At 44.6% G+C, this 18,341-nt stretch overlaps 1 protein-coding gene and 1 long non-coding RNA gene across 9 annotated transcripts in view; one reads left to right on the top strand and one right to left on the bottom strand.

Moving 5' to 3' along the window:
* Positions 1 to 3,392: 3,392 nt before the first annotated feature.
* On the bottom strand, positions 3,393 to 8,550 carry LOC108398508 (uncharacterized). Of its 5 annotated transcripts, none has more exons than XR_012130650.1 (5): positions 8,414 to 8,550; positions 7,153 to 7,227; positions 6,774 to 6,974; positions 6,166 to 6,263; positions 3,393 to 5,332 (listed from the first exon to the last, which is right to left on the bottom strand). It is a non-coding gene; the product is annotated as an uncharacterized lncRNA (long non-coding RNA). The 5 variants fall into 5 exon arrangements; XR_005057478.2 differs by having other exon boundaries at positions 6,166 to 6,194; XR_001853444.3 differs by lacking the exon at positions 6,166 to 6,263.
* A 159-nt stretch (positions 8,551 to 8,709) lies between these two features.
* YPEL2 (yippee like 2) overlaps positions 8,710 to 18,341 on the top strand; it is a 111,050-nt gene continuing 101,418 nt past the window's right edge. For 3 of the 4 annotated variants that reach the window (XR_012130647.1, XR_012130648.1, XM_037004035.2), the window contains exon 1: positions 8,714 to 8,887. The gene's annotated coding sequence lies outside the window, so the exon portion shown is untranslated. Of the gene's footprint in view, positions 8,888 to 18,341 lie in introns of all 4 variants that reach the window. The other variant, XM_073235324.1, reaches the window with a different exon arrangement.

Genomic DNA, 18,341 nt, shown 5'->3' with positions numbered 1-18,341 from the left:
AATAGCTTGCCATTGCATAATTCAGTATTGGACTCTTGGTTAATGTGGGTCCATCCTCAAGGGAGTGCTCACTTCTGAATGTTATGACGAAATGAATTCCTGGATTTGTCAAGGTGATTCCCAGACCATAGAGGACAGGGACCCTCAGTTTCCCCAGCTGACTTCTCCATCTTGGTACTCTCTTCTGGCAGGCTGTAACCTAAATTCTTCCATCAAAGACCCTGAGAAGCAATACGCAATAGGAACCTGGGTCTTGTTTCCAAAAGGAAGTTTCTGGCTCTGAATTGTACTAATTCTGTTGTACACCTAATGTTATTCTTGCTCAACAGTTTTTTATTCTAAGTAATGTGGCTGACAGCTTATATTAAAGGTAACAGCACGGCAGCCCATTTTCTTGTTTGCCTCTGCTTTCATTATTATTACCTTTTTTCATTGTCTCTTTGCAGGAATCTTGCTAAGCCCTTGTCCATTTTATGAATACTATAATCTAATACAATCTGTAAACTGCAAGCTTAGAGGAAACCTGAGAATGAGGTGCCCCTGTCAAGCTTCCAGCTACGGAATTCCAGTTCTTTGCTGGGATACCTCAGTAATGAATGAGGCCATTCTTCAGATAATATATAATACAATACATTCTCTCAGAGACTAGAATATTTTACAGCTTGGGATACAATAGCAATCTACAATATTGTATACAATTAAATACAATAGCGCTTGCTTAGAAATTGTACCCTAATCCCTAAATGGATAAAGTAGTCCTAAGTCTCTACCCATTTGCCGACTAGGTGAATCTTTTGTGTGGATAGTCAATCTCTTCCATCACATTTTGATTCTCCTTTTTCTTACTCCCCTAGGGGAACTTTATTGGAAGTTTTTGGGGGTAGTTAAGGACTACACTGCTCTCTATAAAATCACAAAGTTTAATATGAGGGAGTCACAGTCATCACCACATTTTACTGTTAGGAGGATGGTTTTATTTAATCCCAGAAGCAAAACAGCTAAAAGCAAAGTTGATTCGGTTGCAGGGGACAGGATGGACGAGTTTCACCCCTCTCTCTTCAGAAACTTCTACTACAGGGCTTCCCAGGAATGGGAAGACTTCCACTGAGTTTGAACATTGTGGCTCTAAACCACTTAAAAATCGACATGGAATTTTGTTATAACTGGTACTGTACTAGAAGTAAGACCACAGGAACCAGAGACAAAGGAGACCCAGGCACAGTTTGCGGTGAATTAAGAACAAAAGGAAGCATTTGTTCCATGTCTTAGCCCAAAGGTATAGCACAAAGTGTTAGAGTTTGGACTCTACTGTCAAACAGTGTTGGACTGCTCTTCTTATTCCCTCCATAGAGAATTTAATACAAATTTTAATAGGTCATACATACACATGATACTAAATGGTAAGGCTCCCTCTCATTCCTAATCCCCACTCTCCCAGTTTTTCTCCCCAGCAGCAACCACAGGTACCAGCTTCTTGTGCCTTTTCCTAGAGTTAGTAAAGCCATCTTTAACATATTTGTACACATATGATATGTAAATATATTTTCAAAAACAAATGTTGGAGTACTCTGTATAGCTGTTCTGCACCATGCCTTTTCCTCCATGTAATTCTTGGAGTTTGCTCCCTCTTCATTCACCCATTCAACATATACTTACTGAGCACTGTGAGAGCCTGACCTACTGCTCCCTACTCAGGATGTAGTTGCACATCCTGAGTGACTTCAGAGACTCTTTCAGTAAAGAAGGTATAGTGTACTTCTCTTCTCTCTTGACATTGGGCTTGGCCAAATGATCCTCTTTGGCCAATGGATTGCAGGTAGACGTGACAGTGTATCGTTCTTGGTAAAGGCTTTAAGACATCAATTGTTTCCATGTACTTCTTGTAGTCAGTGGTCCCTAAGTGAGATACTGGAAGCCCACCTAACCCAACCTGTGACCCTCAGCCTGAAACAGTGCCACCATAGCTGCCCTTCATTTCCATGAAGGAAGAAGAAATGTTTTTCGTGTAAGCCACTGATAATTTTGGGTTGTTGGTTACCAAAGTCAGAAGCAAACTAAGACTACTAGGTGCCCAGGCACTATTCTAAGAGCCTATGTTCATTAGGGAACCAAAGATCCTTGCCCTCATGGAGCAGCTACATACAGTCCTGCCTCTTTTTAATGACTGCATAGTATTCCTCTGTACAGAGGCATTGTAACTTATTCAACCAGTCCTTCACTGATGGATTTAGGTTATTTCTAAGCATTAGTGTCAAAAGATGAAAAGCATATTTCTAATATAAATGCATAGAAAGTACATATTAAGGTTTTAATTCATAATGAAGAAACCACCAGGATGACAACATTGGTTCAAAAGAGAATATGAAAATTGGAAATTGTAAAGTTAGTAGAGAAAAAGAAATTTAAAATAAAATTGCTAATTGTGATACAAAACTGGTCAATGTCCTACAGAGTAAAAATAATAACTTCTGAGTTTCTCTTCTATTAGACAGAAAAAAGTAATCATTCCCCCATTATCAGTTTTAGAGCATTATAAAATGTCTGGGCTTTAATCAACTCCAAAATTACATTCCTCAGAGAATTAGCATTTTTTGCTGATACAAACAATGTTACAATATCCTTTTATATCCATCTTTGTGTACATGTGTGAGAATATCTTAAGGAGAAATTCCTAGAAGTGAAATTTTTGAGTATATTAATTTCTAATTTTGAGAGAGCTTACCTAATTGCCCTTCATAGAAATTTCACCAACTTATCTTAAGGCAAACAACATATGAGTGGCTGTTTCTGCACATCTTCTGCAATAACAATGTTAGTGAACTTTTTACAACTGGCCAATCTGATAAGATAAAAGCATATCATTGTAATTGTAATTTATATTTTTTTCTTGTTTCAAGTATGCTTATTTTTTCATATGTTTACAAGTTACTTCTTTTTCTTCTACCATGAATTGTCACTTCATATACTTCATATCCTTTGCCTTCAGAAAAATGAGCCCTTGTCTGTCATATGTGCTCCAGTTCTTTTTCCCAATGGTTTCAGACATTTTTCCAATCCTAGCTCTACTATTTACTAGCTGTGTGACCTTGGGAAAATCACTTTATGTCTCTGAACCTACATTTATTTGTCTGTAAAGTAGGGATAGTAATATCACACTCAAGCCAGTACTTGAAATCTTGGCATATGTTTTAGATTCTAGAGCTTTCATATGCTATATGCATTTCTAAATTTTTCTAGAAATAAAGAAATGAGTACAAGGGAGAATTATCTTCATATATTTTTAAAAGTTTATATACTATATATTACATAAAACCTTAGGGAATATGAGTTCTTTCAAACATTAATATTCCTATAAGAAACATATGAATATACTAGATGGGATCAATAAAGCCTATAAATGACCTCAGGTCAGTTGAAGTTTGCCATCAAATGAGCTGTGTCAAATGTTTGTTTTCCTTTAAATGGAACATAAGAAAATCTTCTATGTTTTATTACATCCGTTTATTGAAAGTTAAAATTGTGCAGAAGAGTGATATCCTCAATGGCATCACAACTGACTGTGAGATATAATCTACTGATTAGAGAAATATTGAGAAGACTAACCCACCTGGGAAAGACTAGAAATGAAAAGATATTCAATGAGGGTACTATTAGTAGCTTGTGAAAACAAAGGAAGGAAGATATATAATTGCTTGTATCCTCTCAAATATTTTCTACCCTCCAGATTTTAGTTATTGAACACTATTGCCCTCTTACTGTTCCATGTGAGCTGTGTCAAATCAAACTTACTTTTGATTTTCAGAGCTGTTTGGATTTTGGAAGTGTGGTTAAAGTATGCAGACCTGTGGTATCTTCTTCATAAGGTTGTTGTGAAGATTGGGTTAAATTTAACAATGCATGTAAAGTGTCTACACCAGCTCCTATAACGTAGGAAGCACTTAATAAATATTATCATTATTGTTGTTCTTAAGATAGAAGTGCTAAGCCCTTACAACTCTTGTTTCTGGGCCCTTTACCTTAGCATACGGTTTTACTTTGTGGGGCAGTTTGATATTTTGATGAGTTTCCTTGTAAAGGCGATTGGGAGATTTGTAAGAGAAGAGAGAAGCACTTTTACTCTTTGATGGTACAGAAGAGAATGACTGGGCTTTGAAACCAGATAGATCAGGGTCCAAATGCCATAGGATCAGCTCTTTAAAAAATGGGGAAAAATACCTGTCTCGCAGGTTGCTTTGAGGATTAAATATAACTGGGTAGAATAGAAACTTATCTGTACACAACATGTGCTCAATAAATAATAGCAGCTCTTTTGTGTTCAGGAGGCAGTGGCACAGCATTTTCCATTTACAGTCTAAACTAGTACATAATCAGCCACTTTCATGACTGAAAATGAGGGACTTGGACAAGGATCAGAGAAAGCATTTATTGTACTTAAGACACAAAGCACTGTTACCATGATCTGTCTGCGGGAAGATGGCACCAGGGCCTCCTCTGTGATGTAATGTCATGGGACTTGACTTGTTGGGGAGGAAGGAGGAAGAGGTGAGGCCTGGGAGGAGCAACTCCCACTGCCCACACAGACAGAGAGAATGTTTTCCCAGGTGGCATGGTAGTGTGAGAGCCTGTAACCTTTAGCTGTCAGCAAGTTTCCCATGTACTGTCATTTTAAAACGTAGCCTGTCCTTTTTATTATAGAATATCCTGAAGTTTCAGCTTTAATGTTGTCGTGCTGCCAAGTTAAGACTGCTGCCTGTTGATCAGTTTTACTCTTGAGGACAGACCCTATTCATTCCTGCTTGGGTCCCTACTGGATTCAATTCAGATATAAACCTTGAGGATGGCCTACCCTGTGTCAGGTGCTAAAAATACAAAGGCAATCTGATAAGGTTCCAGCCCTGGAGGGATGGGCAGAGAGGATGGGTAACTGGTAACTCTTAATAGGCAGGCAGTGTTGAGCGAAGTAACAGAGCTACAAATAAAGTACTATGGAGGGCACTGAGAAGGGGAAAAGTAATTTTTCTGGGGAGATAGGGAAAACTCCTCCAAAGAAGTGACATTTGATCTGATCATTGGACTGAGGCATCAAACAGAAGGCTTTGAGATGTGAGGAGGAGAGGGAAGAGCAGAGCAGGAGGGGAGGGGGATAGAAAAGAGAGCAATGTCCCAAGAGTAAGAGGCTGCTGGGACAAGGGTGTGAGGCGTAGGCATTCAGTTGTTCAGTTATTTATTCAACAAATATTGGTCAAGTGCTAGACACCGTTCTTGGCACTGGGGATCCAACAGGAAGCAAGACAGACTAGGTCCCTGATGCTCCGTGGTTTACATTTTGGAGCTGCATGGGATAGAAAACAAGGAAATAAATGAACAAGGTAATTTTTGAGAGTGATATATGTTCTAAAGAAAGTAAGATGGGAGAAGGTATGACAGAGAACGCTGGGGTGGGGAGGGGGGCTTGTAGGATTGGGTGGTCAGAGGCCTCTCTGGAGGAGGCATTTGACCTGAGAACTAAGTAGTGAGAGGCAGTCATCTGGGGGCTGTTAAAAAACAAAATTCAGTCAAGTAAATCTGAAGATCTAATTGATTTTATTAAGTGACTCACAAATTAGGCAGTATCCCACCTGGTGAGTAGAGAGATGCTCTGAGGAGTTGTACAAAATGGAAGGTTTTTATAGACAGGAAGGTGGGGCAAACAGTTACTAGCAAACTAGATTAGGGATTGTTTCCAGTAAAGTCACCTTCCCTTAGGAGGAGCAGCAGGTCTTAATGCAGTTTACCTCACTGGAAGTTCCAAACTGATTGACTTAAAATTCCACTCCTGGGAGAGGCTGAAACTACAATTAGGTTGGGCAGTAAGGCTCAGGTTGGTGACTTTACCTAGAAGTGACCCTATGTTGGGTCTGTTTTTTTTTAACAGGGCAAAGTGCTCTAGTTGAAGGTAATAGTAAATACAAATAATCTAACAGGAATAAGCCTGGTGTATTTGCAGACAGAAAGGTGGCCAGCTTGCCTGGAGCAGCATGAGCAAAGAAGCAATGGGGAAGAGGAGAGAGGTTGGAAGACCTGGTCGGTAGGGCCTCATGGGTCATCGTAAGGAGTTTGTTTTGAAGAAGTACCATTTAGCTGCTGTGTAGAGAATGACTGGAAGCAGGGAGATCTATTGCTTACTCTGGGCCAGAGATACTGGTGGCTCCAACCTGGTGGCAGCAGAGACAGAAATGTTCAGAGCAAATATGTTTTTGAAGTAGAGCCAACGCTGATGGGACCTGCTGATAGATTAGTATCAGGGTGAGGAAAGGACGACGTGATCATGCCAAATGCTAGCAGTTGGCTGTAACAAGCACGTGGAAGTGAACAGGATAGTGAAAGCCATGTGGCAACAAGTGGGAACATGGCATGGGAGAGAGAGCAGGCTGGACAAGTATGGCTGTGAGGGCTGGGAATGAACGCATTCGGCCTCACACTGAGAAGAAGGGTATTGGCCACTGATAAGCCGGCTGATAACCTGCCTGTGAGGCCAGGAACCTCTCAAAGATCCTTTTACTCCAAGCGTTTTAAAAAATGAGCCCTCAGACCATATCTGAATAAATCTGTCTACATCTCTCCCTACATCTCACCGTCTCTTTTTTGCCTTACAGGATAGGAAATTCTGCACCTAATAGGCACTGAGTAAATGTGTCCCGAGGGGCAATTAGAGGTGCTAGTACTTTTCAGAGAGGAATTTAAGTCCCTTCGACTTCTTTGTTTCACTTCTACCTTCTTGCTTAACGACTTACAATGCTTGGCTCTTCTGGTTGGGAGGAGGTCTGATGAAGCTTATCAAGTCGCATTTTTTTGTTGGCCGGCTGGCTGGTTCCAGCCTCCTGGTCCCAGTCCTGGTGCCTCTTCCAATCTCCTGCATACACACAGCAGGCCTGCAGGGGGCCTCAGATTTCCCTCTGAACCACAGCATCAGGCTTGTCCTCCTTAGATAACGTCTTTTATTTAAACAGAAACAGCAGCCACCAATCTTGTTACATAACATACAAATACCCTGGGGTGCTAAACTAATGGGGCATCTACTGGTGTAAAGTGGTGTGAGGTGGCAACACAAATATTCACTAGGAGAATACTGCCGAAATGTTGTAACAAATTTGACTTTCTGGCCCTACTTACAATTTTGGAGCTGGAAGGGCCTTTAGAGATTATCCTATTTCAATCTTCTTTGTCATAAACTGTGGAAACCAAGGCCTAGAGAGACAAAGAAATTTGCTCACGAGACAGACCAGGGCTAGACTTCAAGCTCTTAATCAATCTAAAGAATCCATTTTATCTTCTTAGATTAAGGATTAAGTGTGTTAAACCTTTCTTGATCATGATTCTTTCTTATCTGAAAAGCATTTTTTTTTCCGTTTCAGACTTACCAAGTGTGTCAATTGTGAAGTGACACGTACTCCTGCTCACACCAAGACTGATACATATGTAGGAGACTGATGTATTTGAGGTATTTTTGTTGTTTTTACTAACATTAGGACTGGATTCACATCCAACCATGCAATGTATAATGACTGAATCAAATATATTTTAAAGACAGCTGGGTGGAATTGCAGATGAATTTAGAGCTACTGGGATCTACTCCAGTACCATTCCCCATTTATGTGCAAACCAGTGTATGGAAGAGGGCTGAAGTCAGCGGGTGCCCCAGAAGTATCTCACATCCTGATAGTTTTCAATGAAAACATGGGGTTTCCCTCTGTTCTCTGAGGAATTATAGAGCCTCATGGAACAGTGGAAAGGCTGGGCCGCTCTCTTCCCCTGACCACTGCCAGCATTCTTTCTCAAACTGACCTGCTTTCCTGTTGGGAGACTGCCCCACTCCACCCACCTGGTGCCTCCTGGATTTCCTGACTGTTCTGGGCTTATTTTTGAATCTTCTCTTCCTTGAAAAGCACCACCCTATTGACTCAGAACGTGGGGTACCCCCCTACCCCGGTCACTGATAACCCTACTTTCATTTCCTAGGCTAACCATCCTCATCCCCCTCTAAAAGCCTAGGAAAATCAGCAGCATTAGGGGGCTGGGCGCCTTTCAATTCCTCTAAGGCCTCTTTTCTAGTTTTAACTCTCGGAAATTACTAGCAGAGCAGAGAAGAGGGGAAATACCTTGCTTCTAGGAGTAGGGCCTGGCTGGGGCGCGTGGGACTGGCACTATTTTATTAAATTCAACTGCCCTGGGTCCGGAGGGCCTCTTCAGGTAAGGCTCTGGGTTAGGCATGGCTGCGGCGTAAGGAGGGAGTCACTACTTGACATTTCAAACAGAAGCCCTATGAATCCTCCCCTTTGCCCACCCCAGGTTCTGGGGCTCCCAGCTTAGACCTGGGGACAAACCCCAAACCCAAACAAACAGTTATCTTTCCAGGTGCTTACAGCCCACCCACCTTTATTACCCTTTCTCGCCATTCCTGCGGCCAGTTGCCCTCACTAGCCAGGCGCCGCCGGCAGAGCTTCGCCGCCCCAGAACCAGCGCTAGCGGCTAGCGGCTCTCCCCGCACCCAAGCCCGGCTAGGGCCGAGGGGTGGGGGGGTGGGAGGTAGGGGAAGCGGGGGGCGGAGTTCCGTCCTTCGCTGATTGGCTCTGGGAGGATGGGCTGCGGCCGTGCCGAGCCAACCCGCAGCGTGTTGCTATGTGCTGAACCGAGAGGATAGGTGCGGGGGCGCGTCCATCACAGGGTAGCACCCCCCCCCCACCCCCCCGGCCCGAGCCGGAGGGATGCGGAGTGGCGGCGGCGGTGGCGGGGACTGTGGCTTTAAGAGCGCGCCCGGAGCCCGGGATCCAGCCTGGCGGGCTCCCGCAGCTGCGCACCCCCGCGGAGCCGAGCCCAGCGCTGGCCGGACGCGGCGGCCGGCGGCCGGGTGAGCCAGGGGGAGCGCAGCGCGGCTCGGGCGCGCGTGAGCGTGGGTGTGCTGTCAGCGCGGGCGCCTGGTACCCGGCCCTGGGGACCGGTCCCGCGGCCCCTTCGGCCCCGCTTTGGAGGAGCGTGCGGCGCCCTCTGCCCGCATAGCCGAGGCGGGGTCCGGTGTGGGGTCCCTGGGCGCAGGGGGCGGAGAGCGGGCCGCCAGGGCCACGTGACCGGTTTGTTTACAAACACTGTCTGGCCCCGGAGGCCGCCCGCGGTGGGAAGCGCGGGACCTGTGCAAGGAGCCGGGCAAGTCTGGGCTGCGCGGGTCGGCGGGGGTTTGGGGTGGGGGAACCTGCAGATCCGGTCGCTGCTGCTTTCTTAGCACAGTTCCCGCGGGCTGGGACTCCGTGAGGGCCAGGATGGAAGCTTTGGCTGTTCTCTGTACCCGGTGACGCTGGGTCTGCCCTGGAGACACTGGGTCCCGGGGCGCCGCCCTCGGGGCCCCCACCTCTTGGGGACTAGCCGCCCTCGAAACTCCCAGGAACGCTTGGCCGGCCCTGGGCCGAGGTAACCGCAGCCGAGTTCCTGCCTGGCCGCTTCCCGGCGCCTCCCCAGTGTCCTTGCCAACGGGGTGGGCGCGAGTTCCCTCCTGCCCGACGGAATGCAGGGGCCTCTCCAACGAGTACCTCCCAGGAACCGGCGCTGAGGGGCAGCCCCGACTTCTCACTGCTTTAAGTTAACCCCCTTGGCCGCTGAACTCCTCTGGGTGTCTTCACCCAACTGGTGGCTTTTCTGCCTTTGGGGTGTGTGGAGGGGAACCACCTGTTCTTTTGGACCCAGCCCAGCAGACTGCCACCTCTGACTTCAGCTAACAAGAGCTTAAAAAGCCACGTGAGTGCGTGTGCTCTGTTTTTCTCTGTTCTGCATGTAGCTGATCCTCCCCCTGTCCTGCCAAATGGCCTATGAAGCTGCTCCTGGGCTTTGCTGGGGTTTAGTGGCCTCTTGTCAGCTTGCTGCATTGGAGTCTTTTGGCTCTTTTCAAAGAGTGCTTGCTTGTGGTGAGTCTAAAGGCTGGCAAGACAGTTGCTCATCCTTTTTTCTTGTCCTTCCTCCCTTGTTTCCTCTCTCCTGGTCCAGCAAGATATGCAAGTTGGGGCTCTGTCCTACAGCATTGGGCAAGAAGGGACGCTGTCTGCTTCTCTGCACTCTACTCACTCACAGAACAGGAGTGGTTCAAGGCACCTAGGGGGTTGAGAAGTGATTTACCCGAGTAACTCATGTCATTGGTTCTGGGGTGGGACTTGACTGCACATTCTGGATTCTCTCCAGTGCTCTCCTGGTTCTGAGAACTCTGGGCCTTGTGAGCACTGGGCTTGGATAGACCCCTAGGGGGCTTTCCTTTGACTTAATCATTGCCACAGCGCTGCAAAGATAGGCGGAACCTGATTCCGTCCATCCCTTCCCTCGTTTCCTTAGTCCTTAGTGCTGAGACTGAGTCTTGCCTCTGATGAGGACCATTTAAATTCTTCTGAACTGTGATACACACGACTCTTAAATTCTTGACTGAGGAATAGGTTCAGCCTGAGGAGAATTGTGCAAACTTACCTTTGGCACCATCCCTTATCCGCTGCTCGGTGAGGGCTTCAGGCAGGAGTAGAGTGGGGGCCTTGGGCTCATCCCCTCTTCAGTTTGACTTTGTCCATTGTTTTAGGATTTCATAACAGCATTTCTGGGATCTGTCTTGATATCTTGTGCTTGAACTAAAATCAAGAAGCTTGGATTTAGGGGTGGAAGATAGAAAGTAAACACCATGCACAAGAATACTGTTTTCCTCCTTCCTTCTAGGAGAGTGGTTTTCACAGAGTAGGATTCACAGTAAGAATACATTTACATCATTGCACAGAGGTCCACAACTGTGTTAAGTCCCAGGAGACAATAACTGCTGTTAGCACCTATAGTGCGCTGTGTTTTATATTTTTTCCTGCTTAACTAAAATAAAATCAACTGCTGGTCATTCATTCGATTTCTTGGCCAAAATGTCATGGCCCACAATTTAAGGAACATTGCCCTAAGGCAGAGGTCCTTAAAGTTAAATGTGCAGACTTGGGTAGTATTTTTAAAATGCAGTTTGCCAGCCCATTCTAGGGATGTTTATTCTCATTGGGGCACATTTTTAATAAGTGGACCATGAGATTGTGATGCAGGTGGTTGATGAGGAACCATGATCTAATGGGAACTGGGGGCAATGAACAATGAAAGGCATTAACCTGAATTTAAGTGGGCAAATTTAGTATGTGACCCACCCTCTGTGCAAACCCGAGATCGCTCATCTGTTAGTCACTCTAGCCTAAGCTTTGAAAAGTCTAAGGGTACAGTGTTTGCCTTTGGCTGCCATGAAGCCCTGGCCAAAAGACAGCCTCCTTGCCCACATCATGCTGCCCAGCCCATTTGAGGGCTGCTGTCCATTGTTTCGGACCACCGGATGTTTCTAGGTGCAAGGGGTTGGAGTTGTGAATAGTGCTGATGAGTTTGCTGTACTATTCATGGATTATGTGAATCTTCACTGTTTTAATGATTTTAATGGTTTCGAGCTAGTAACACAGTTATTACGCCTGGAATATTGACAGCTGGCCAGCAGAAAAGGTTGATTTGATTAATATCTGGGTAATCAGGCTGTGCAGCCTGGGAGAAGGGCAGGCTGGTGATTTTATTTTTGCCTAGGAGTGGGGGCGTCAGAGGCTTGTCTGTCAGCAGTTGTTAATAAGAGGAGGCACGCTTTCCCTTACCTCCTTGCCTACCTCAGCTCTGGCTCTTCCCTGTGGTGACAGCTCCTGTGCGCAGGTGGATCTTGTTAGTCATCCCGTTTGATGCTGTTAACTTTATCTCTGCCTTCAAGCACAAATATACACACACCTGATGCATTCACACATTGGTTGTTTCCCCGTTAGTTATTGTGTTCCGACATGCTGTTAAAAGGAATTTCCTTGAATAAGTCGAAGCCGGAATTTTAGCTTCATGAAGAACTCTAAATTAACTAAATTAAAATTCACCTGTGGTCCTTCCTGCCATAGGTATGCCTTCCATGGGAACACTAACTGTAGGACTGTTGGAATTAACTTTAATAATGTTCAGTTTGGTCAAGCAGCTCACATTTAGAAGGATTAGTTTTGAATTTATGGGAAAAAGAAAGCAACAGAAGAATGACGAAGGATAGGGTATCCTAGTACAGGCAAAGCAGAGCAAAGGTGAGTTTCAAATAGAGGATCAGGATCAGTTTCTTTTGTAAACTATCTTGGCATTTCCGAAGGGTCTGTCAGGCGAAGCACTGGGGGCTCTGAGAGTTGTGTGCCTTAGTGTGAAGGAGTATATAAAGCTTTGGAAAAGGAAGCATCTTTTTGAACTTTAGCCTCCAGTGATGGATAGCCAGGGCGTGAAGGCTAAAGGTATTTTGTTAGAATTGATTGTTTTCAGTGATAATATCCTTAACAAAAGGTGATGTACTTTAATCTTTAAAGACCACACCCACTTGAATTTCCCTATAGGAACTGTGAATATAGCCCTGGAGGGTTTAAAGTAAATCAGATGATGCTACTCCCCTGTTTTACAATTTTCCTGTGGATTTCCATTGCCCTCAGATAAAATCCAACTCCTTTCCCTATAGGCCTTGCAAGACCTCTCCCCTTTCCCCAGTTTCTCCTACCTCATCTGCCAATCCCACCAAGTCTTTTCTGCTATCATCTGCTCCAACTACACCAGCCTTCCTGAGGTTTCTAGAACGTGGAAGGTTTGTTTCTGTCATTGGACCTTTCTATCGGTAGTCTCTCTTTCCAGAATGTCTTTTTTCCACATTTTTCGTGATTGGCTTCTCTCACTTGGTTCTTAGAGAGGCCCTCCCTGACGGGTCATCTGGAATGGCTTCTCCCCTCTCTGACCCTCACACTATCTTTAATTCCCTTAGCATAATATTTTTCAAAGCACTTTAATACCATCTGGAAATACATTTTCTACTTGATGGCTAGATTGGAAGCTTTGAGAACTCTCTCTTGTTCTCTGCTGACAGTGCCTGGCATGAAGTAGCTCTGGATAAATCTCTATCTTGGAATGAATGAATGAATGATTAAAGCGAGCCAATGTTTAGAGTCTCTGGGTAGGAAAAACTTCATTTTCAAGAGAAGAGGAAAAGAAGTTTTCTCTTTTCCTGGGATGGGATAGTGTTCCCTTGGAATTTCTCTGGGGATTTCTGCCTTTCACATTATTTTTCATCCTTTTATACTTTTTATAGGTTGACAAAGTCTCTAAAAGCCCTATTGCTATTTTGCTGTTATTAAGAACAACTCTTTCCTCCCCCAGTAGCCTTATTATGGCCTCACATTTCTGTTGACAGGCTTAAGCATTTCTATGAATAATCATATTTCATTAATACTAGAGGCACTCTAAAGTAGGACTAAGAGCCTAGGCTCTAGATCTAGAAAGATCTGGATAATTAGCTCTATGACCTTGGGCAATTTGCTAAAATTCTCTAAATCTCTCTTTCGTGTATATGAACTGGGACTAATCACAGTTACTATGACACGGGATTGATGGGAGTCTCACGTGAGAGAATGCGTGGGGAAACGAAGCACAGAGACTGGCATATAAGTACTTGGTGGCTTTCGTTGGTAATAACAACACTAACATTAATAGTTAGAGCCCCCCTGTCTGGCAGAAATTCCCAATCCATTCATTTGGGAGTGGGCAGTAAGAGGGGGAAAAATGACCAAATCTTCTATTTGTATAAGTAAATGAAGACCAAAACATCACTTAGATCTTTCAGAACTGGACTGGAATTTAGAAACCATCTAATTGCAAACTGCTGCCCAGCTCTTATTAAACACCCATGTTGAAGTATTATTTATAGAGGCTTTTGCAAGGACATGTTGTCTGCATGTCCCTCTGACCATTCTTTGTTTTATCCTTGAATTAGGCTGGGTCAACTGAAAGCTGCATACTTGGATCATTTTATCTCAGCCCCACCAGAACTGTTTTCGGTGAGGTGAACTTCGATGTTCTACACTTTGCTTTAATGGAGGAACACTGTCCAAAATACCTTTGTATAACTTAGTACTACATTTCTTATAAGGGTTTATACTGTTGAAGCATTAAGTTACAACTTCACTTAATGTGTCCTCTTTAAGAAGTTAATTGGAGAAATTTCTTTCAGAATCAAGTGCCAGGAAAAAATTTTGTCTCTCTTGAGGAACTGGTATGTTTTTTTCCTTGTGGACAACTAGAAATTTATAATGATCAATGTTTCTCGTTTTGCTTTGGCTGTCAGGAAGCACAGAGCCAACTTTGTGGCTTAACTTTAGTGCCTATAGGTCTCTGCATCCTAATTTTTTCGGGTGTTAGTTAACCTTGTGATTTTTATTTTCTCTCTAATTTCAAGTTAATGATTTATAACTCTTTTAATTAGATATATGCTGGATTGGGTATTAAAATCCATTTGTGGTGTTACACTTTAGAGATACAAACATTGAGGTTCAAACAGGCATGGAAAACTTGCTTAAGACAGGTAAAGCACAGACCATAAACCATACCTTCTGCTTCTCAGGCCCAGGGCTCTTTCTGCTCCTGTACATTCTGGAGGAATACCCACTCCTGGCTAAAGCCCTAAGTAATGTCTCAGTACTAGGAAGCCTACCTCCTCTCTGTGATGGGGCGAAGGAGCATTCTGCCCCTGCGGTGTGACAGTGCCACCTGCTTTCCTGTAGCCTGGGTGAGTCGGCAGCACTGTGCCCTCCTGTCTCTGAGCTTCAGGGTAGCCCGCCTTCCCCTGGGATCTTGAGAATACGATGTGTCCAGATGTAGTGGCTTTGATGTGACTAGACTGCCAGAATGGAATTAACCTCTACTGTCTGGAGTTCTCTTGTCTATTTCTTACAGGAAAGGAAGGCTCTGACTCTCCAGGTGGCAGCTGGGAGCCACTAGGCTCAAACAGGTTTTCAAGACATGAACAGTGGCTGAGTTTGGTTGGATTGAAGAAAGTGGCTTTATTTTATCTGATGTGAAATTTAGTTATGGGAAATACTGATTTGTTTTGTTCTGTTTTCAGGTATTCTGGTTGGGAGTGACTGGGGCAAGAGAGTGTAGGCTTAGAATGCATTGTGGCTGGGTCAGGAAAATTTTGATTCCTATATTGAGCTAGAGAAGAGGAACCTCAGGCCTGGGGCAGAAGCTTAGCCTTGGTTTTGTTTTTTCCTGGGTAATAATCATCATTGGTTAGATAATAAGACGTTGGGAGATAAAGATAAGTTAAGATGCGGCCCTTGCTCCGAAGGGCATATGTTCCAATAGAAGTGATTAAGGCATCTGTGTCAATAACCAGACTACAAGGTACTAAGAGTTTAAAATCATTACGGAGAGAAGGGTAAGCAGTTGGAGATGGGGCTGTAAGGAATAAAGAGGTTTTAAACACACAGAAACATTCCAGGGGTAACAGTGTGTGCAAAGGCACAGAGATATGAATGGAAAAGGCAGTGTAACAGGAAAGTTCAGCTCCTGAGATGTGGGAAGAATACTGGGATATTGCTCCAGTTACTATCGCTGCACAAGAGATAACTACATGGATGTGGACTGTGGTTCCCATTCTCACAACAACTCTTGAGGATGAAGTCTTGTGAACAATGGCTAGGTGACATAGATAATAAGCATCCTCAGAACGGAGACTGTCCCTAGGGATTCTTAAACCTGGCTGCCATAATAATTCCTAGCCCAGCCAAAGGTCTACAAAATCAGAAATTTTAGAATAGGGTATCTAATGAAAGCAAGCAAATAATAACCCCCCAAAATATTTTCCATGTTTGTCTAATGCAGCCCACCCCACACGTCTGAGGTCTGGATGCCACTGAGGTAGTGTGTCTTTGAGGCGAAACCAACTGCTAAGCATCCTTGACCTTTAGCCTCCTTTCTGTTAAGCTATTTTTGCTGCTTCCTTCTCTTTTGCTCTTTTGTTTATATTGATCCTGTGTGTGTCATCCATTATATTTGCTGCTCCTTTCTCTCCCTCTCTCTCTCTCTCTCATTTTCTCTCTCTCTCTCTCTCTCTCTTTTTTTTAACCTGTCGTCTTTGTCTTTTGGGGACCCTCCCTAAATTGACCCACTGCCAAATGGACCAAAAAGTAGAAATGTGTTTCCTTTTGGTATTTGCTGTATTAATGGTATAAACATGTGTGTTATGTAAACCTAAGTTAAATACCGCTTTTGGTTAGTTTTGCTTACGTGGTTCTTACTTTGTTCCCTTTAGGATTTGAAGAAAAAGTATCCCCCCACATGACTGCAATCTTAAAGCTAAATGTCCCATCAGTAGGAGGGTGTGGCCAGAACTGAGCCAGCTTTCTGGTCAGGGGGTTTGTTCCCTTCCCTCTTTGTTTTCTCAGGTTTCTGCAATTAGGAGTTGAAGCATTGAGCCAACCCTGAGATCTGAAGATGTTTTAAGATGTTTGACATCCTTGTTCTGCATTACAATGAGTTGACTGAGACTTGGGGAGATACTCTCTTTGTTACTGTAGTGGGCTGCAGGACCAAGCCTGCACATCTTCCCACCCCGCTCTGGCCTGTTTGGGTTGAACAGGGGTTTGGTTTGCAGGATTTAAATCCTGGTTCTGGCACTTTGTAATTGAGTGACCTTGGGCAAAGTAACTTCTCTTGAGCTTTGTCTTCATCACTGAAATAGGGGTAATCATAATAATGCCTGCCTCTCCGGGTGGTTGTGAGGATTCACTGAGATAATGCACATTGCGTGCCTGGCCCCTCATTGGCCCATACCAGAGAACTAATCAACTGTAGAGTACTGGAGGCTATTGACAGTAGGGCCCTCATACAGCTCCTCCCTCCTCCCCTTACTTCCCGCCTTCCTGCAACCAGCACTTTCTGGCCTCTTCCTGGGAGCCAGCCTTTGGGCTAGTTATGAGGGATGATTAACCAGACAGTGTCTATAGCCAGGAATGGCTCACAGTCTAGTGGGACGACTGACCCATAAACCACCAGCTTTGTGGAGGTTTCTTCTATGAAAAAGCAGCCTTGGCAATGTGCATGGCATGGCTACCCGGCCTGAAAGGAGAGGAAGCTGTCATTCTTATCAAAAATTTCTCTGCCATTTCCCTACCAGGAGAAACCCAGATATTTGCTCTAGAATCAGCCTCTCCCCCCGCCAACAGTAGAGTCCTGGACTCTACTGTTTATTGAAGTTGTCCTTCAATAAATGACAATATTAGATGACAATTTAATAATTCTTAGAACAAAACACATCCATCTCTGGGCTGGAGATGGCTGGGACTTTAGACATACAGGCATCCTTTTGGAAGTGCCTCTGCCCTTTTCTTCCTCTTGAGTTTAAAGTTCAATTTCCAAAATCCAATTGTGGAAAGGCAAGGAGCCCAGCCACAGACGTCCGTGTCTAGAGTTTTGGATTTATTTGAATTGGGAGATTAAAGTGAGAAAGCCAAAGGCACGCTGACAGCTGAGTAGTGTTGGCAGATCCGGGGTGGATGGTCTGTAACTAGCTGGGGCCCCGGCTGTGCCCTGGAAGAGCAGCAGTTAAAGGGAAATAGAGGCCACACAGTACCCATAGTTCAAAATGCATTCATTTATTCAGTAAATAATATTTGAGTGTATGGAACACAAATGACAATCAAATAATCATCAAAATAAAAGTAAAACTAAAACAGTGAAAAGTCCTACCTGCGTGGAATGGGGCACTGACTTAGTGGGGTCTGAAGAAAGGTAAGGGCACCTCGTGAAGTAACTTCAGAAGATTGGCCACATCTGTTACCCAGCTTTCCAAGACATTTTCTTGATAGATCTTCTAAATGGCTGTTTTACACTGTAGTTCAGATGTAGCCCTGTCTGGGGGGCAGAGGAATGGACCTGATCCATCTCTAGGTCCCAGATCATGGGGAAAATGTATTTGTTTTGTTTTAACCAGGATAATCATCTTCTGAGCATGACCAAATATAAAACAAAGGATTGATACTGAGGGCGGCAGTCCCTGGGGGTGGAGGAAAAGGGCAGATCGGGAGGACTTCCATACGTGGAGTAAAGTCAGTGTCAAGGGACCCCTCTTCTTCTTGGCCTGAACTAAGTCTGACACTTCATTTTTCTCTGACTAAATCCTGTCCAGCACATCCCAGACTGCCCAGGGGGATTTGTGGGGAACACCCTCAGAGAAAGAAGTTTCTTGGGCTGCAGTCTGAGGATTTCTCTAGGGGTTGCAGAAGCCAGTGCCAGCCCAGGGAGGGTCCCTTGGGACACCACCCTTGGTGGTATACAGGTGTTGTGAAGGGCCAGGGGAGGTGGAATGGGAACTGTCCCTGCCATCAGACAGGGTGCCACCATCACGCACTTGTGCTGGTGGCTCCCTGGAGACATGGCTCCACGGCGCTGACTTTGAGACTCCATCTGCCAGGCCAAAAAAGTTGACATTACAGTTG

The sequence above is a fragment of the Manis javanica genome, chromosome 4, assembly GCF_040802235.1.
Source record: "Manis javanica isolate MJ-LG chromosome 4, MJ_LKY, whole genome shotgun sequence".
NCBI classification, from domain to species: Eukaryota; Metazoa; Chordata; class Mammalia; order Pholidota; family Manidae; genus Manis; species Manis javanica.
The sequence above is the reverse complement of the archived record's forward strand: the minus strand, read 5'-3'. Positions and strand labels throughout refer to the sequence as shown.